General features: G+C 42.2%; 1 protein-coding gene across 1 annotated transcript in view; it reads right to left on the bottom strand.

Moving 5' to 3' along the window:
* Positions 1-21,800, bottom strand: part of KCNE2 (potassium voltage-gated channel subfamily E regulatory subunit 2) — a 188,280-nt gene that overhangs the window by 103,905 nt on the left and 62,575 nt on the right. Inside the window, exon 5 of the mRNA XM_030578417.1 lies at positions 18,737-18,849. The gene's annotated coding sequence lies outside the window, so the exon portion shown is untranslated. The remainder of the gene's footprint in view (positions 1-18,736; positions 18,850-21,800) is intronic.

Consider the following 21,800-nt stretch of genomic DNA (forward strand, 5'->3'; position numbering starts at 1 on the left):
TGAGGTAAACCCACATTCCTTTGTCTAGGACAGACCTGTTTATCACTTTTACCTAGGCTAGGCTGTCTTGCAAACATCATTCAGAGGGAATTCATAACTTCAGAAATAAGGTTAACACATGCATTTTGCAATGATATTAATGACCACTGTGTTATTAGTTTCTAATATTTTGTACAAACATATTTTGTACAAGGCATATTTTGTACAAACATCATTGCAGTAGTTTGTAGGATATGAATATGTTCTGAATGTCCCCCACCTCCCACCCCTACCTAACCCAATAGGGGAATGAAAAGCAGATGCCAACTATACCTCGTTTGTTGTATCGCTATCGTTTCTTATCTGAGTAAAACAATGAAAAGTCAACACCTATGTCTTGGTAGCTTGGGATGGGATGGGCACCTTTAAAAATTTAAAAATTGCAAGGGAAAAATGCATATATACACTTAACCAAGGTCCCTTCCCTTTCATCAGGCTCATCCATGCTTACCTGGTGGGACTGGCTAGTTTGTGGGGCAGTCTCAAATAGGTCCTTGCTCTCAGCATGACTGGAGCCCCCCAGCATGTCTACCCTCTCCTCTGCCTTGCTTTTCATAGCAAAGGTCTCTGTCTCAGGCTTCTTTGAGATATCCATAGTGATCTGCATGGAGCTGGTGGGGTCTCTGCCAAGTATGGCATGCAACTTGTAAAAGCAGCAGGTAAGTGGCTCAGCATCAGAACTCTTGTTGGCCTTCCCGGCCTTTTGGTATCCCTGGCAAAGTTCCTTCACTTTCACACAGCATTCCCACTGATCCCTGTCATAGCCCTTCACCTGCATCCAATGTGCAATCTGTTCATAGATTACTGTGTTTCTATGGCTGATTCATAGCTGAGCCCACAAGCCCAGAGATCCAAAACCTCCCGTCTACTCCAAGCAGGGGTGGGTCTAGTGCATGGAGCCAGCACATTTGGCTGGGCAGTTCCATACACAAGAGAGAGCTGCTAGGTGTGCTCGCCAAGATGGACATCAGATCAGGCATTTCAAAAACACCTGAAGGAGCTTAAGGGTGATGGGTGACTTCCAGGTCTGTGAGGGGTCATTGTCACAGGGAATGGGGCATCGTGTGACAGCTTCTGGAAGACTGTTAGGGTTAACATAGGCCATCAATGTCTGTATTTACACTGCATCAGTCCAGGTATGTCAACTATGACTCCACACCATTCGGGGAAGTAGTTTTACTCTGACACTGTAACAGGGTGCTTATGTCAGCCAGAGACAAATCTGAATGTAGATACATGCACAAATAGGTCACGCAAGGCACTTACGTTGGATATAAATATGCACACACTCAGATCAAATAAAGGGCTCAGTCCTGCAACCCTTTACTCAGATGAGACTACTTGCATGAGTAACACCCACTCATGTGAGTAAAGGTTTGCAGGAACAAGAACCCCATCCTACAGGCCTTTAATCATGTTAATAGTCCCTTTGACGTCAATAGGACTACTCGTCTCAGTAAACATTTCTCACCCAAATATAGGTTGCAGTCTTGGGTTCCAGAGCTTTAATTTGCATAGTTGTAACGCACTGATAATTATGTTTATTTAAGAGCCCTTTTTGTACAATGAAGGATTAAATTAGCAGAGAATATTTTTAAAAGACTGATGTTGCAATTTGCCTCTTGGTCAAGCTTAAGCACGCTAAGAAATATTTCTTATTTTTTGCAGGAATTTTATAATAAATCAACCAATTCCCTTTCATAGTGGGGTTGATGAGGTACTAACTTACAAAATCTGCAGAAAATATGCTTGTACACTTTGTTAAAGAACCACAAAGTCAAAGGTCATGGCATTTTAAAAATAGATGCATAATTTCACCACAATTTCATCGAGATACAAAAAAAAGACAAGAAAAGATGGAAGGAATTTATGGTCCATCTTGGCCAACCCTCAGTAACTGCTTTAATAGGCTTATAATTATTATGTTTACTATTTAAAAATCATTCCAGGTTCCTATCATTTTCATCTGAACATATAAACCACCATGATTTTGCTCCTGGCTAATACAGGCCATGTTAATGCCATTAAAAAGCAAAAGGTACAGTATGTTTCTTTGTACTTCTCTCTCTTAATTTGCAAAACAGATGCAGTGACTGCACTGGCAGCTCCAGAGCCCTTCCAGCAAAAACATAACTTTGGCAGGTTAATACTAGTTAAGGGCACATGGGTCATTATTCTCTGTGGAAAAGATAGCCATAAATCAGCCAGCTGATTCAGAGCCTTGTAATTAACAGAAAAACATTTAGCTATAATTTCATGAGGATTTTTTTTTCTTTTTGCACATGGTTTCCAGTCTAATCATTGATTCTTAAAAAAAAAAAAAGAAGAAGAAGAAGAAGAAAAAGAAAATTCTCTCATACCACTATGCGAATGATTGAGTATATGTTAGTTGCTAATATCATAAGGAGGTCTTTATTTGTTATTGTTTCAAAATGTCCTGTTTTAACCCCTTTCTGATTTGACATTAATTTAGAGATGATATAAAATCATTCTGCATGATCATAAATCATAATTTGGGGCAGTCTTTCCTGAATGAAACCAGATTGTCTGGTACTTTGAAAACCAATCAACAAGGAAGTACAGAACTCTTGAAAAGAAGCAAGGCATGCTGTTGGATTACCAGGAAGAGACTGATATAGAGAGTAGGCCAAATCTTGACTGAATGTACATACCTTCCCACTGACTTTTAAGGAAGTCATATGTGTGGGTTCCAAGGGTGGGATTTGTCCTATTGCCTTAGTAAGGGCCAGTTAGGGAAATTATAAAGCCCTGAAACTCCTCACCGCAAAGGACGCAGAAACATTCTTAGCAGACAAAAACATAACTTTTCTGCCTCCTATATGGATGTTTGATTGGATGTAAGGCAATGTCCACAAGGGACACTCAGAAAGTTATGGCAAAACAACTAAACATGTGAAGTCAATGTGTATAAGCTAAGGCACATTAAACACTCGCATGGATTCTCTCATGGGAAGTCAAGTGGCCTTAGTTCACTGTGAATCCAAGGAGGATTAAGTTACAGTGAACTGGAAGCTCATTGACTTCACATCTTTAATTGATTCAACTGAACTTTCCTGAGGCCAGGTCTACACTACAGACCTATCTGTATGACTACATTCAGTGGCATCAGAACTGGAGGGAGATATAGCCCTCTCACATTTTGAAAGTGGATGGGCCTGGCCCATCCAATTTTTGCCAGGGCGGGACCCTGCCCCCTTCCGTCTTCCTGCCCCTCCTGCAGCCTCATCCCCAGCTTGGCTGGGGGCGGGCTCTCCAGGGGAAGAGGAGAGGCAGGGGTAGGGCCTCGACGAGGCAGAGGTCCCCAGCACCAGACGCCTCCACTTTTGGGAAGGCTCCAACGTCCTTGACTACATTGCCTCAATGGTATGAAAAATCCACACTCCTGGGCAACAAAGTTATACTGATCTAATCCCAGTGTAGACAGCAATATGTCCGATGAGAGAGCTTCTCCCATCGACACAGCTACCACCTGTTGCAAAGGTGGATTGACTACTCCAGCAAGAGAAGCTCCCCCATCAATGTAGTAGAGTCTTCACTGAACCCCTACAGCTGTACATGAAGACAAGCCTTGAGTGTCCCTGTATCATTACCTGTTAGGTTCTGTCAAGGTTTTTTTCCCCACTCTGAACTTTAGGGTACAGATGTGGAGGACCTGCATGGACCCTTCTAAGCTTAATTATTCGCTTAGACACTGCCACCACCCAGAATTTCAGTGTCTGGGGCACTTTCTGTCCCCCCAAAACTTTCTCCTCCCTGGGTTGCCTTGAGAGGCTTCACCACTTCCCTGGTGAACACAGATTCCAAACCCCTTGGATCTTAAAACAAGGAGGAATTAACCATCCTCCCTTCTTTCCCCCCACCATCCCTGGTGAGTCCAGACCCAATCCCCTTGGATCTTAAAACAAGGAAAAAATCAATCAGATTCTTAAAAAAAGAAAGCTTTTAATTAAAGAAAGAAAGATAAAAATCAGCTCTGTAAAATCAGGATGGAAAATGCTTTACAGGGTAATCAGATTCCTATAGACCAGAGGGACCCCACCCCCAGCCTTAGGTTCAAAGTTACAGCAAACAGAGGTAAAATCATTCCAGCAAAAAGAAACATTTAGAAGTGATGAAAACATACATAAGACTAACACGCCTTGCCTGGCTAATTAGTTACAAGTCTGAAACATGAGAGCCTGATTCAGAAAGATTTGGAGAGCCTGGATTGATGTCCCATCCCTCTCAGTCCCAAGAGCGAACACCACCACCACAAAGAGAACAAACAAAGACTTCCCTCCACCAAGATTTGAAAGTATCTTGTTCCCCTATTGGTCCTCTGGTCAGGTGTCAGCCAGGTTTACTGAGCTTCTTAACCCTTTACAGGTAAAGAGACATTAACCCTTAACTATCTGTTATGACAGGTTCATTCCCTCTGAGGCACCTGGCATTGGCCACTGTCAGAAGACAGGATACTGGGCTGGATGGACCTTTGGTCTGACCCAGTACAGCCGTTCTTATGTATAGACAAGCACTAGGACTCTGCTTTGACAGCAGTTGAGCATATTGTACCGGGGCGTTTGGAGGGCAGGGCAGCCTAGCGGTTGGAGCATTTGATTTCTGGCTCCTTGCTTGATGGAGATGCTTCAGTCTTTAAGGCTGAGGAGGAGATAGGGGGACCCAGGCCACGCACTACACCGGATCCTAGCTCAGGGCCCTGTATATGTCCACTCCCGAGTAGACAACCTCACAGCAGGGAGTCTAAATCCACTGCCCTGGGCTACTTCCTATTGCTGTCCCTTCTGTTTGGGGAATGGCCCCTGTAGTCCAAGTTGCAGTGGTGGCTTGTCTCTAATAGTGGACCTGGGGTGGCGTCCTCTTGCAATTCCAGGTTCCTCTGGGAGGGGCAGCTCTGTGTTTGGTGGGGCCAGTACCCCACAAGGTCTCTGTGCTTCAGTCACCTGGTCCTACCTTAGGCCAGGTGCTCCTAGGCCTCTTCCTCTGTCTCCTCTGGACAGGAAGATGGTGCTTGCTGCCTTGGCTGGCTGGGTTTTTTTAACCCCTTCTGTGCTGGTGGGAGGTTTCTCTGCTTCATCACACACATGCTTAGCTGTAAACACATGCTTACGTACTTTGCCAAATCAGGGCATGGTGATTCAGGAAGGCATAGTGAATTCTTTTTTTTCCTCCCCCATTAATATTGCTGCCAACATTTCCCTGAATTTGGCAACCACCAGCATATCACAGCAGAGGGATTTCCTCTAGATGGCACTTGATCTAGATGCTCCAGGACAGCTTCCAAACCTGCCACTCATTGCATGCAGCCATATTATTTTGTGCTGGGATTTTACCAGCCCTCATAAGTTAATAAACTGGTCAATATGTGAATGGGAGTCACGCAAGTAATGCCCAAGCTGCTGCAAGAAGTTGTTTTGGCAATTCCGACTATGACTTTCTTCCCTCTCAGTCCATACTGAACCTGTTCTCCAGAATGGTGCCAGGAGGCCCTTCGAGTGCCAGAAAGATTATCTGTCTAACAAGACATAAAAGTGAGACCCTGACTATTCCTGATAATAAAAGCTTCACTTTCTGTACCTAGATGATTGTGTAGAGTAGCCAGTACAGCTCTGATGCGTGCCTAGTTCTATCCCCGGGGAGGGCTAAGGAAAGCTCTGCTTGCATAATGACTACAAAATCTGTTTGGCGTTTGTCATTCTTCTGCGGATTGTGTCTTCCTTTGTGTATGTGCAGTGCCTAGTATAGCAAGAGAATAGCTAAGGTCTCCGGGTGCTACCACAACTCTAATGCATACTAATGATAGTAATAAATAAAAATAATGATTGCAACTAATAATAATAAAGAATAATAATTAACCTCTCTCCCAAGTCTTCACACTAAAAGCCCTTCAATGATTAATGATGATTCTGTTATTGTTAATACATTAGATAGTCCTGGGCATATATGCCACGTGTAGGTTGAAAATTTACATACAAATCATTTTCTTCTAGTGCCGTCCAGAATCACCTCTAGGGCTCTTTTTGGATAACTGCTTTCCCAGCTTTGCCCTCCCATTTTAAGCAGTGGCCCAGATCCTTCATCCTGCTATGACCCCTTGCAATGCACAGCGGCTCATAGGTGCCATAATCCAGTCTTACCTGGCTATGCATGGATTCTGCTGTGAAAGGGAGAACCCAAGGGGATGCAGAGGCTGACTAGTAACTCTATGCCACCATACCATGAAGCCCCCAGCATAGGGAGTGGAGCTTGAAGGCACTGTGTTCTGGACCCCACGGGGCTCTGAGCAGCCTGGAGGCTGCAGTAACTTGTGCCAAGAGCGAAACAGATTCTTAGTGACTCCAGAACTGAGGACAACCAAAAGCGGCACACAGTCTACTTTGCGTTTCCCCCTCTGGACCTGTGTTTAGCACAGCTCAGCTGGGTGAGAGGATCCTGCCCGATGTGTGTCTGGATGTACCTTGTTCTCTGTACGAAGTGTCAGCCTAGAAAAATGCAAACTGAATAACATATTGTAGGTAGTTCCATTGTACTGTGATATTATCTTAATAACTAAAGATAGAATTCTTGTCTTAAGGAGAATCAATATTATTAGAACTGGTGGAATTATTTGTTGCAACTAAATTATCCAGTAAATGTAATCTTTTCCCCTCTTCATGTAGTATTTGAAAACTCATTCTGATTTCTGAGAATATATTCATTATTCCTAGGTACTCATCCAGTGGCAGAGATAGAACAGCCTATGGGCTGTTCACAAACTGTTTGCTCTGACTATTTGCTGTTTGTTATTTGTGTTGAGTGCCTGGGTTACATAAGTCATACCCCGTGGTGTTGGTTCAGCTTTCTGGTTGGAGAATGGAATTTGTTACACAGGAAAATAAGGCTGGTGGATAATAAATAGCAAATGTCTATTCCGTGCACAAATGCTCTTGTTCACATCTGCATGTGGGCATCTGAATGAAGAACAAAATAGCAAAAACCATTCATGTGGATACTAAATGAGGCAAACATGATCAAGCTGAACTGCCATTTGGGAGCCAAACAAAAGCTCATCAACCCTGGTTTTGCAATATTGCATCAGCTCTGCTGTTCTAAAAAGACAAATCAGCAATTTCCCTTCTGTTTGGTTCAATGCTCTCAAAGTTGATGCTACAGAATGCTGGTTCAGTTCCTCAGCTTGACCAGGAGAGGGTAATAACCTTCCCTAGCTACAGTTCAAAAAATCTGATGCCTGAAAGGGAAGGAGGGAAGAAAGACCAGGTGGAATGCTCATGAAAATGCTGGGACTAAAAAGGATCCATACTGTGGTGTGACCTAGGCAAATACCTTAGTGATGGTTCTTCAAGACTCAGTGTTTGCATTTTAAACACTTGCCGTAAGTGGCTTGTCATTGCTGCTGTGGGACAAGTCTGGCTCTAGCTGTACTAACAGCCCTAGTGGCAGCTCCTCCCTCTCTTTCCCTTTTGGCTGCATCCCCTTCTCATTGTGTCCTGGATTGGCTCCTGGCCACTTAGCACAACATTTTCTTTCAGCGCTCGTGATTACGTTATTTTTCCCATATATTGTTAGCAACTTTTCAGCACTTCATTTTTCTCTCCTAATGTGCCAGCCCTGAAGTTATGAACATATGTGAAAAAATAATCATTAAGCACCACAGATTCCGGGGTTTAGCAGGAGCTTATAGCCCTCCTATGCCGAGTGCATACTTTAGCTATATTGTCAGAAGCTCATGAATTAAAGGAAAGCCAAATCAAGATAATGCTGTTTTTCAGTCTTATTACAGGTACCTAATAATAAACTATCAATTAGATTAGAAATGATTAGGCTAGAAATTATCATATGCACTTTGAAAGGGAAATGGTCAATTTAACTCAGACTTCTCAGACTGAAGTTATTACTTGAAGACTGTATTAGAGTCCTCCTGAAACAGATACTTTATCTCGATTTTTAAAGAAGTATATTCTAAAAAGAAATTACAATCTAGAAAAAGAATGTATTAAAACAAGTTAAAATACCTACACTTTTAATAAAAAATAGTGAAACGTTTTCATGGTGGAGGTGAATTCGTTAATGTTAGAGGAAGGCCTTTACGTCTTGCAGGTATTTCTAATTCACATAATCATCATAGGTTCTAAAAGAAAAAAAAAGATAGTTAACTGATAAATTTGTTAGAATTTAAATAGATATTGAACGGTGACTATCACATGAGCCTGGAGTAGCTCCAAGTATTGCCAACCCCAAATGTTCAAAACCCATGAGTCAGGCTCACCAAAAACAATGCAATTGGCTTTAAAACCATGAGATTATGTAAAATAGATTTGGTGTTCTCTTTATATGCCTTCTGCTTTTTGAGCTTTCAGGGTGCACTGGGATCACATTTTGAAGCTTTCTGCACAACCACAGGAGCTAGAAACTTACTTTTTCTTTAAGAATGAAGGCTGAAATCACCATATATCCACTTGACTCCAGGATCTGGGGCTTTAAGAAAAACAATAATTATCAAGAGTCTGATGACAAAAACATGAGAGTAGGCACTACTGTGGCTTCTGCATGCTCTCAGATCCACTTTAAGAAAACACCAGTATTCCCAAGAATTTCTGGAAACACAACCTGTTCAGTTGCCCGCATCTGGCAGAAGCCTACAGGTTTCAAGGAGCGGATCCTCTGGCTTTGCTGGAAGAAAACTACAGAAGGGCCCAGTCAATCTGTGCTGCTTAAGAAAAGCAATTTGAACACTTCAAACACCCTCCTAAGCCAAACTAGAAAATGATGTCAAAGAAGGAGGAAGTGACAGTGCAGTTTGCCTTCATTCCCCTTTGCTTTTAAGACATATGTGCTTTCTCTTACACTGCACACTGTGGATTTTCTATGCATCACGACACTCCCGTTCATTAACATGGCTGTGTGACGTTATTGATATAAACTAGGACCATAATAGAACATGGGTTGCAACCAAGGTCCCATAGTGGCACCAAATCCTATGTAAAGGGGGTTATATAAGGTGTCTAAGACCAGGTTCTGGGTTACTGGTTATGATTATGCTGTCTGTATGTCTGTATCATTTTGTAGTTGAAGTTATAAGTATTGGCTGTATACTGTCTGTATTTCAAATTGGTGCTGCAGTTCTGGGAAACACCCCAGACAAGTTGGTGTTAGCTCTGCTTAGCCTGCTTGATGGCCCATTAAGGACCATCAGCTACACAATCGACCCATTGAGAGGAGGCAGATAGGCCTTGTGACTCAGTAAAGTATGCAGGGACTTGCCCATGTGACTCCAAACTCCATTTTGCTGTAATTTTCCACAGTAAGAACAAAGAAGTGTTCTTGCACCTGGAAGTGCCTATATAAGGCTGATGCTTCATCTCCATCTGGTCTTCAATCCTGCTTCCTACCTCTGGAGGACTTTGCTACAAGCTGAAGCTCTACACAAGGGACTGATGATCCATCCCAGCAGGGGATGTACTCCAGAGACTTGATTTGAACCTGCAGTTTACTCCATTACTGCTACAAGCCTGAACTAAGAACTTTGCCATTACTGTATGTAATTGATCCCATTTAACCAACTCTAGCTCTCATCTCTATCTTTTTCCTTTTATGAATAAACCTTTAGATTTTAGATTCTAAAGGATTGGCAACAGCGTGATTTGTGGGTAAGATCTGATGTGTATTGACCTGGGTCTGGGGCTTGGTCCTTTGGGATCGAGAGAACCTTTTTCTTTTATTGGAGTGTTGGTTTTCATAACCATTCATCCCCAGAATGGGTGGCACTGGTGGTGACACTGGGAGACTGGAGTGTCTAAGAAAATTGCTTGTGTGACTTGTGGTTAGCCAGTGGGGTGAAACCAAAGTCATTTTTGTCTGGCTGGTTTGGTTTGCCTTAGAGGTGGAAAAACCCCAGCCTAGGGCTGTAACTGCCCTGTTTGAGCAATTGGTCCTGAATTGGCACTCTCAGTTGGGTCCCACCAGAACTGCATTGTCACAGGCTGAGTAAAAATTTTTCATGTAACCAGAACCTATGCAAAGCCCTCCTAGTTCTGGGCTATGGTACAGAAACAAATCTCTTTGGATGTGACCCATAGAGGGCTGCCAAGTGTCAGGTATCTCATGGAATAGTCATGCATTTGCACCTTCCCTCTAGCCCTGTCACACTCTGTTACTCAGCAGACTGCAGGGAGGCACCAGGATTCCCCTGCCCTATCTCTTCCTAGACCTATGGGTCAGTGTGGGGCCTGCTGAGCAGGCAGGCAAGCTGCCTGTTTTTCAGTGGCATCACTGCCTCTGCTAGATCCCAGCCAGTGGGAAGATGCAACCACCAAGGTGCTGAAAGAGAATGGTGAGGAGGAGATGGACAGTGGGACACGAGATCAGGCTCCAGTAATGCCCAAAGCACTCACCCCACAGCTGCCCCAGGCTCTCCTGAACAATCCTCTCTCTCTCCACTATCTCATTCTCTCTGTTCATCAAATCCTTCCCTCTAATCCCATTCCCTAAAACCCCAAGCTCCACCACTGCCCTCAACCTATCAAACACCTGCTTCCCACTCACTTCCTAGGTCTCTCAACAATTTGCTACCTTCCCAAACACTCCCATCTCCTACTTCACCCTATCCACCCCCAGGCTGTCCCAGGTAGGGTGACCAGATGTCCCGATTTTATAGGGATAGTCCTGATTTTTGGAGCTTTTTCTTATATTGGCACCTATTACCCCCAACCCCCTGTCCCAATTTTTCACAGTTGTATCTGGTCACCCTAGTCCCAGGCTATACCTAACCCTTGACTCCACTGACCCCAGTTGCCCCAATAACAATGCAATTCATTATAATGACCTTAAGGGATCCCTAGTTTTGTGGGAATGGGAGACGGAAGAGTTTACCTCAGGGATGCAATCTGTTGCCTCCACAACAGCCTGTCTCCCTCCCCCAGTCTTCCTAATCCCACCAGATATTTGTAAACTACCTTCCTTTTTCTATGCTGAGCAGCTATATGGGCCTCAAGGAACTACAGGAAAGAATGGGAAACATTTCAAGTAAATAAAGGATAATTTTCAACTTAGGGTGATTGGTACATTCCCCAAAGATCAAGTTTCAACAATCAATACTCTAAATGAGACGACAGAATGCAAAGATTCTGTAACAGGTAAACTTTAATTGAGTTATCCTTTCTAGAGCTGGTCAAAATCTATTTGGCTGAAAACTTTATTTTTTTGGACAAAAAATGGCTTGTTTTGGAATTAAATTTTTTGCAGTAAAAGATGGTACCCAGTGTTACACACTGACATCCCAATATTCACCACTGTCATGTAATTAGGATCTGTCTTATAGAAAGTATGCCTTGTGAGGTGTCATTCTAAAAGTCCTGATCTGCTAGACAGTAATATCCCATTGGATTCTGTGTGCTATCGTCATGTGTGAAGTTATGAAGTGTGGCTATGTATGTGTTGCGGAAACATGTCCTAAGGTTGAAAACACCCACAAGCAGCCTTTCAGGTAAGACAGTAAAAAGGTCAAACAAACAATGTTAATGGCTTATTGAGGAAATGCACACAAGCACAAAGATTACCCCAGGAACTGTGTACAACAGAAACCTCTCAGAGATAGCACTACACAATGGGAATTGTTTGACCCAGGTCACAGCAAAAGAGCTTTCCAGCAAGTGGGGAGAAGATATAAAGGGGGAAAATGACATCATGGGGGAGGTTTCCTCACTCTCCTACAATAACATACCTGGAAAGACCTCAGGAACAAAGACTGAACTGTGGGAAGTGATAGTCCCAGGCTAGAAGGATTTTTAGCCTGTGTATGAAAACCTGGGAAAGCCAAGGCAACTTGAGCCTTAAGAATCTGCCAGCCTGATTATCACTTAGGATGAGAATTTGCTAATGTATATCTTACCTATCTAGTGTGTTAAACTCAGTTTGCGATTTTTGTTTATTTACTAAAATAATCTGCTTTGATCTGTTTGCTACCCTTTATAATCACTTAAAATTTACCTTTTGTAATTAATAAATGTATTTCTTGTTTATAACATAACCCAGTTTGTGCAATTCATATCAGCGGGTGGGGGGAGAAGCTGTGCATATATCTCTAAACATTAAGGGAGAGGGTGAATTGTTATGAGCTTGTGCTGTGCAGATCTTTCTATAAGGTGTAAGACAATATTACAGTGGGTTTACTCCCAAAGGGGGTGTGCATGTGAGTTCTGGGTGAATCTCCGAGCTGAAGCCTCTCACACAGAGCTGACTTCAGTTTAGGGTGGCCAGATGTCCCGATTTTTGGGTCTTTTTCTTATATGGGCTTCTATTGCCCCCCACCCTGTCCTGATTTTTCACACTTGCCATCTGATCACCCAACTTCAGTCTATGTTTGGCCTTACCTGCATGTGTGCGCTAGTGAAGGCTTGAGGGCTTGGCACAGCATAAACAGGATGAGCAAGCCCAGGTTGGTGGAACGGGTGAGTTCAGTGAGACTCCAGCACATCAGGTGGCATCCCAGATTGTGGGGTCCAACACATCACACCCAGATTGAAGAACTAAATGTTACTAGGCCTATAAGATAGCCCAGTCTCTTGCATTTATTGTACATTGCATCTTTCAGATGAGAATCTCAAGTGTTCTATGAATGCGATTTTGGATTTTTTGCCAAAGGCAAAACAAAAGAAAAAAAAATCTCTGTCCAGCTGCTCCCTGCCTGACTCCCTAACTGCACAAAAACAGTAATTCTGTGTGTGCATAAAACATGTTTGGGTGTGTGCTTTTGGACATGGAAACTACAGAACTCAACTAAACACAGCATCTATCCAGCCACAAGTGTTATGGCTGTCCCTCTCAATCATTTCTTTCACTAAGCCTCCCACCACTAGCCATCTACTTTAAAACACGACACTGTTATTTTAAAGAATTGAAAAATAATCGAAGTTATGCTATATCAAACAATTTTTAAGAAACAAAGAATAAAACGGGAACTAACGAGATACATGCAAAAGCCAAGTCATTCAATTGTCATGATCTTCTTATATTTTCTTACTTTGTCCATTATTGTTTGGCTTAGCTCATAAGCACTCTGAGACAGGGATTACATCTTCTTTAGTGTTCGGGAAGCATATGTGATGACCAGCCTCATGGCCAACACACAGATGTGTAGCTGGGGACTGCAAAACCTCACATCCTGTGAGGAACAGCACAAAGACATCCAGTAACATACACTCACAGTGGATTATATAGTTCTTCTGCTTAAAGGAAGCTCATCCTAAGCATTGAAGGCCTCCAGCAATTCAGATCCCCGCCAAGCCACCACTTATGCATTTTTGTTTTGGTGGTCCCTGGTTCAATGTCAGCCAAGATAACAACCATCACATGAGTTGCTAGAGCTTGAACTAAAGTGCCAAGGGCTTGCAGCTAGCAACGCTAACAACTCATTCTCTGTGGATCAGCACCACAGGGCACAGAACCCCATCAACACATTCATCAGTGGTTACATATATGCACTAGTGGTGCTACATAAATCATAAAAATGTTAGCCACAGTCAATCAGGGAGCCAGAAGACCAGTCATGTGACTTATACTGGGTAGCCACAGTTATGAAGTTATGAATCCGCAAAACCCATTTTCTAAAATTTAAGCTTATCCACATGTAGTAAAAAACAAACAAAAACCACCACCACACACACACACAAATAATTCTTGCAGATTTCATGAAAGGTTCATAGGCCCAAAACAGTTTTGCCTGAAACTATTTGCCATCTGTTTTCATTTCCATTTTTGAACTTGAAACCAGCCAAGTTTTGTGTTGTTTCTGCTATTGTTATGAATGGCTCGTATGGCTCTACTAACAGCATTAATAATTGGACTGCCACAACCATATGACAGTTGCTAACATAAACCAGCAATAAAAATCAAGCTTTGATGCAGAGACTTGACCAGCCCATGTAAATCCAACAGTGTTTGGCACCAAAGAATATTTGAAGAATTTGCATATAATCTGCTTTTTGCAAAGCTTTTGAGAAGGGGCTATTTACACTGTAAGCATGTTTTTCTACAAGAGATTATACTCGTTCCAAGTAAATTAACTACATTCCAATGAAAACAGGGAGAATTTTAAATAAATTATACATTTTCATAAAGAAGAAGAGAATACAATGGAAACTGAAATTGTAGTCACTTTTAAAAATCCCTCTGTGAGCAACTGAAAACACTGTCTCCTAAAATACTGACACTTCATCATAGGAGACAGTACAAGGACATTCACATAAAAGGGGGTTTCACTTGTGTTGGCTGCCAGAGTGCCTGTGTTGCTGCTTCATAGTATGATTACCGTGTTAAAGGCATTAATTGTGTAGTCGTGTGAGAGAGAGAGAGAGAGAGAACCATCAGATGCAGGGTGAAGAAAAAAAAAAGGCAACGCCTTGACAGCGTGCACAACAAAAGAGTGAGAGGTGTGCATATGCCCTCTTCCCAGGAATGAGCATAGGAGTGGAGCTGGTCATAATAACAATGTCTAGAGAGAGTTTTCAACTCAAAAGATTCCAAATGCTTTAAAAACTTAGCCTGATACACATACCATCACAATCACTTTGCACGTGAAGAGAGCTGCTTAACAGCACACCTAGCAATATACATAACAGTTTATGACAGGAAGTGTATAGGAATACTGTATCCTGATATTTTTTCATTTCATTTGGCTAACAGGATACTCATACTGAACACAGTTACATTTCTATACCTATCCAATTGCATTTGTACAAAGAAGTATATCTTAAGAGTTAAATCCTGCAAGTCATTCAGCACTTCTGTAAGCCTGAGTGCCCTTAATCCCTACATTGCACTGTATTCAGCACCTTGCAGGAGTTCTCAGCACCGTGCAAGATCAACCCCAGCAAAAGAAAATAAGAAATAAACTTTTGCATGACATTTAGGATCCACATTAAAGCAGATTTAGCAGAATCTTATAACTGATGGTTCCTGTTGTAGTTTGAAAAAACCCTGATGTACAAAGTAGCTTTGGAAATCAACCCCTGGTCTGGTGAGGATAAACAGAAATATCAAATTGCTAATCATTTCATGAGCACTGTCTGTCATGTGCACTGAGTGAGATTGGAGTTCTCTAAAAAAATAGTATCTGATCTTTAAAGCTGTATCATAATGCATATGCACTAGGGGGCTGAATTTAGGATGCAACAGCAACCTTAATTCTGGAATTTCCTAACTTTTGAGTCCCTGACTTTGCAACCTTAATGTTCTTTTAATATAGGATTTTTAATATACATTTCCTAAGTTTTTTCAAAATGTAAAAAACAATAATTCCACCATGTAGAACCATTTTGACAGCTACAAGGGTCATCAAAAATGTTGGGCTCTTCAGATCCACAGCACAGTCCTCTGTCATTTGAACTAATAGAGTATCTGGTAGCAGTACAACATTATTATCCTCTATGCAGGCCTGCTGCTAGATGGGACCATTGTGATCTGTTAGTCTGACCACTTACATACTACAGGCCACAGAACTTCCCCAAAATAATTCCTAGAGTGTATCTTTCAGAAAAACATCCGGTCTTGAATGGAGACACACTTTGCCAGTGGGTTTCACAGCTATTTACTACACAGCAAAGGAATGTTGATACAATGTTGATACAAAACTGGTTCAATTCCAGTTCTATAGGGTAGCATTCTCTAATGGCTACAGATCCTTCTGTTCCATGCCCCTAGCCTATTTCTTCTCCTCCTATTCCCCTACTGCTCCTGCTCTTTTCTTTTCCTCTGCTGCTATCCCCCTGGTTCCCACTTGCGATCACCACTCTCTACTCCTTCTCCTGGTTCTTGTCCATGTCTCCCCCTCTCTTCTGTCCTTCTGGTTCCACCCTCCCTCCATCTTGTTTCTATTTACCCCATCTCCTGCCTTCTGCTCCTTCCCTCCCTCACCCCGCTCTTCTCCCTGTTCCCCTTCCTGGCCCCTACTATTAAACTCTCTCTCTCTGCCAAGCTTCTATTGCCCTCAACAGCTCCTGCCCCTGACCCCAACTTATGTCTCTTCCCTCTCTCCTCAGGCTACCACCTCTGAGACACAGAAAAAATTGCTACTGGACACATAGTCCCACCAACAAAATGTGCCTGAGCATCAACTACAGTTAATTATGATGAATATGTTTTAGAGAACCTTTTACACCTTTTATTCTGATGTTATTTTATCATTTTTCTTATCTTACCCTAACACAGTATCAGCATGGACTACAAGGGTGTGAATTATATAGCACTCTAATGTGGAAGAAAAGAGCACATTACATCTTTTCACAGGCAAGGCAGAAGAATAACCTGTCAGGCTGGTTAAAAGATGGCCAGGTGGCAACCTACTCTCTGCCCCACTGCAGTCATGCCAGACAAGTTCCTGCTACTCCTCCCCCTCTTCATTACCGGGGCCCCAGCAGAGGGACCTATAAGAGCACAGGAGAAACAGTCTCCCTACTCTTAGTTCTGGTGATTGGTGCAACAGTAACCTTCCTCCCCCTCCCACTTCCCCCATAGCCAAGAACAACTATTCAGGGAAAGTCCTGTTCAGCCTCTGCAATCTTGAGATAGATCATGCTGAGTCGCTCTGGGTGGATGGCACCTGTGCAGTCTAATTAGAAGTAAGAGCTATGAGGGGATGGTGCATGCAATCTGAAGATTTTAGCTGCCAAACTTTAACAAGTCTCTACTGAGTATATGTGAACCGAGATGTTTCAGAGGCTTACAACTTGACCAAGTGTGAATGTATTTTCAAAGGGACAGGAAAAGACACATGCCTGATGCCAGGGCAACCCCACTCCCAAATTTCAAATTCATGTAGTGCTAGAGTGTCTCAAAAAATGGTAGTAAGAATTTTTAACATTTTAATTTTAAACTCTATTCTCACAAATAACTGAACCATTGTTAACTTAAACTCCCCCCCTAGAAAAAAAAAATCACCCTGTGGTGGACAGCCAGCAGGAAAAATTTCAGCCCCAAAATGGTTTAAGTTTGGCAATGTTACAAGCAACTGGAAACAGGGTCTGATAATGGGAAGTGTTGGGCAATCTTAACTAAAGTCAGTGCTATCAGCCCTGTGTGTTATACAGCTTGTACAACATGGATGAAATCTACCTGTATGCAGCAGGCCAACGTAAAGACTATGCACCACTTACATCCTACTTCAGCCCCATTTGGAGGGCTTATGCAGGACTTATATGGTGCATAGGCTTTGTCCTGACCCTCTGCAGAGGGGTGAATTTGATCCTGAATGCATACATACAGTACAATCAAATAAATTACATATAGGCAGAACTAAGAAAATTAATATTCCGTGTTCACTTCAGGTTTGCACGGTGTACCATATGTAAGGACAGGGGCCACACATTTGAATGATGAGGATAAACAGACACTGAATAGCAACCTAAATCAATTGAGCACTGTCCATCCTGTGCACTGATGAAGCAGGAGTCCGGGGGAAAAAATAATAGTATGTGATCATGTAATTAACGACTATCATGTATAAGAGGGCTGCATTAAGGTTGCATAGGCAATCTTAATTCTGGCATTTCTGAGCTTTTGTTATATATTATTAGCATATATATTACTATAGATATATTACAAAAAACTGTTAAAAATTAAGGCTGCCAAGTCAAGCACTCAAAAGCTCAGAAATATATACACACACAGTACAACATATAGACATCAGTGAATCATAATCCCATTGTAACCATCAGTTTTAGAAAATGCCTAAGCAAGCAAGGTGTATGCAGAATAGCACATAGCACCTAGCTAATGGAAATTTACTGGGCTGAGCAGACAAGTTATGCTTGAAATGACCTCTGGTAAAAGGATGGCTGCAGGTTGTTAAAAACAGATGCTTCGGAAAGGAACTTCAAAAGTTGTTTAATGACAGTTTCAAGTAGCAGGTATCATTGTATGTGATTGTGGAAATGCACGTGGATCAGGGCCGCCCCGTGAAAAGAGCCACCCCAAGCCATGCTTGGAACATTGGTGCCTAGATCTGGCCCTGACATGGATTCATGTATGGTTTACACAAACACACACATACACATTCCATTTGCCTGGAAGGAACTGGAAAAACAGTACAAGCTCTTAAAGACTGAGAATCCTAGAACATCAATAATTCAAAATCTTTGTGTGACTCACAATCTTTTATTGTAGGCTATTTGTACTAACCATTCACACAAGGCACATTGTTATTTCTTCTTCAAAAAAGCCATAAATAAACTTGCCATTCGTTACCAAACATTTTTTGCCATTGATTTACTTGTAAGAAAGAGTTAATACATAACATGTTGATTTCCCAGCATCTCAAAAGCTCCATAGTTGCATTGTTCTAGAGTACAGAAGTATTAATTCAAAAACTGTTGGTTTCCATAACATCACAAGGTTTTTAGTTTGGTTTTGTTTTTAAGAGGCTCACTCTGCTTTGAAAACACATCCATCTCTGTTCCTTTAAAAGCAACACAATGAAACTAGGACAGAAAGCCAAACTCGAAGAAGGTGCATTATACAATTATACAATAAAAGTCATATTGTATGCCCACTGGAGAATGAGTGCCGAAAGACCTATTGTCATCTGGTCTGTCCCTGTGTCAGTGCAGGATTGCACCCTACACTATATTCTCAAGTGCTTTGTCCAGTCTCTTAATTGACTAAAATGAATGGGACTTCCACCACTTACCTTGTAAAGTATAGCTGTATTGTTTATGCTATGAATGTGTTCTGCAAGGTAGGATGAAAAACTGAGTCAGTCCCATTCTTCTGCTGTGCTCAAAAAGGGCCCCATCCCTGCACCTGTTTGAAGTCAATAGGAGTTTTCGTCATTGATTTCAATATATTTATAGCCATAGAGTTTAACCCTCGCAGGGCCATTCTAATCATCTAGTCAGACATTCTAGATAATATACAGAATTTAAACCACACGATTCCTCCCTCAAGCTCATAACTCCTGGCTGAGCTAGAGCATCTCTCTTTTTAGAAAGACATCCATTCTTGATTTAAAGAATGCCAGTGATGGAGAATATAGCACATCCCTAAGAAAACTATACCAATGGTTACAAGTATCAGGGGGTAGCCATCTTAGTCTGTACCCACAAAAACAACAAGGAGTCCGGTGGCACCTTAAAGACGAACAGATTTATTTTATACCAATGGTTAATTATTCTCAAGGTAAAAAATGTGTCTTATTCTAGTCTGAACTTGTCCAACTTCAGCTTCCACCCACTGGATCTTGTTATGCTTTTGTCTGCTAGATTAAACGATTTCTCTCTACTATCAGAAACCTTTTATCCAGGTAGGTACTCACAGAGTGTGATCTAGCCACCTCATTAGTTTCTTTATTAAGCTAAGAACATTGAGACTCTTTAGTGTCTCACCTTAAGGCAGGTTTTCCAGACCTCTAATCATACTTGCAGATCTGTCCTGAACCATGTTCAATATGTCAACATCCCTTTCAAAGCGTGGACACCAGAACTGGACACAGCATTCCAATAATAGCCTCATTAATGCTGTACAGAGTAGTAACACAGCGCACTTCTAGTCGATAGTCCCAATCTTATACATCAAGGATTGCATTGTTCTCTTAGCCACCACATCGTGTTGCAAACACATATTCAGTTGATTATCCAACATGACCCCTACATCTTTTTCCGAGCCGCAGCATTCCAGAATCCTCCATCCAAGCAGTGTGACCTACATTCTAAGTTCCTAGAGGTTTGACTTTGCATTTATCTATATTAAAACTGATAGTTGTTCAAGTGAGTCCAGTATATCAATCAATCCAGATTGCCCTATAGAACTGGCCTGTGCTTATCACTACTTACCACACCACCATTATTTATGTCATCTGTAAACTTTACCAGCAATAAGCTTATATTTTCTTCCAGTAGCAGCTGGAGAAAATCCCGGGTATGTGCTTGCAGCTCTTGTTGATTTCAATGAAAGCCATGTGTGGGCACGCAGGCAAGAACAGAATCTAGCCCTAAAATTAGAGTGACAGAGACTGGCAATGATACAAAAGAATTCCCACTTCCAGTTGGATACAGAATACAACCTCACTTGAGCAGTGCTGAAAAGGCATTGGCTAAAGGCACTGAACTTGATGACAAATGTAGTGCCAGTCCTACACAGCATCACTTGGGTGTTGTTAAATACTGAGTATGTATGTCCCTAAGGAGTCAGTGCGTAACCTGAGCATTTCACTACACAAATGTGCATCACTGTCCTGCACGGATGTAGGCCCTGCAGTTGGTTGGTGACAGAGGGAAATATAGATTGTCTTGGCATTTGACAGCTTTTTTGTTATTCAGACAATAGATTAGGTTAGATTGTGATTAGATCCATCCAAGTGCCAGGAGTCCGCCTCCCCACTTCTTACATTTGTGCATCAGCCACAATTTTGATTCTTGCATTCTCCTACCACCATACACTAGGACAAGGTGTATGCTGCCAGTGGAAGGAGTCTAGGCCAGAGGAGCTAAGTCCCAAACCTCAGAACCACTGCCTACTCAGAGGGCAGAGGAAGTGCTTTGTTGAGTCAGGGCCTGTATGAATTATTTTTCCCCTCCGAGCATATAAAATATTTGAAATCCCAGTAAATGAAAGGCCTCTCTATACCTCCCTGAGGAAAGAGAAACGCCTAGGAACTGATTAAAAAAAGGGGTGGGGGGGGCCCTCTGGGACTGACCCCAAATTCATACCTGGATCAAAGTGCTGACCTCATGTTGATTCTTTGGACTATTATTTTGATTAAATGTACACACTAGAATTGACAAGGAGTCCAGTGGCACCTTAAAGACTAACAGTGGTTGTTTTTACCTACAAAAGCTTATGCCCAAAGAAATCTGTTAGTCTTTAAGGTGCCGTCGGATGCCTTGTTGTTTTTGTGGATACAGACTAACACGGCTACCCCTCTGATACTGGACACCAGAACTGGACACAGTATTCTAGCCATGGTCTCTGAAACGCTGTATACAGAGATACCACTACCCCCAACCTCTAGTTAATACCCCCCTGCTTTTCCTCTAACCTTGCTCGGAGGTGGAGTTTTTCACCCTCAGCTCCTGCTGTGTCTTGTTATCCCTCCGGCACCAGCCCTATGACCCAGAGCAGGCAGAGGCTGTTACGCAGATCAAACAAGAGTTTGAGGAAGGAGCTGATGTAGCCCTTTACTCACAGCTAAATTTAAAGTGAAATATCAAGGTATTTTCTGGGATGTAAAATCTGCAAAAATTGTCTTTTGAAAAAGATTAGAGGACAATGCAAAACCAGCTGGGCAAATAGACAATGGACTCAGAGACCGACGGACTATGAAATGCTGCCATGAACAAAATAGTATTGAACTCTAGCATTAGCTCAATGCTTTGCTCTGCTATTGATAGGGCTCAGCTTTTGTATTATTGTAGTATTCTAGGATCACCGTACTATCTCAAACAATACAGAGAAGACTTTCAAGGAAAATACCTAGAAATGAGCATTGCTTGAGCACACTGTAAGATTGAGTCACAGGCAATGTCTACACTGCCAAAATAATCCCACAGCAGCGTGTCTCAGAGCCAAGGTCAATTGACTTGGACTTGCACTATGGAGCTAAAAGGCAGCAGTGTTGATGTTCCAGCTCAGGCTGGAGCCCATGGTCTGGGTTTTAGAGCCCGGGCTACCACCCAAGTAGGAACGTGTACCCTGCTATGTATAGCCTTGTACCACAAGATATGCAAGCAAGCCCAAGTCAATTGACCTCTGAGCCT

The sequence above is a fragment of the Gopherus evgoodei genome, chromosome 1 (genome assembly GCF_007399415.2).
Source record: "Gopherus evgoodei ecotype Sinaloan lineage chromosome 1, rGopEvg1_v1.p, whole genome shotgun sequence".
Lineage (NCBI taxonomy): Eukaryota > Metazoa > Chordata > Testudines > Testudinidae > Gopherus > Gopherus evgoodei.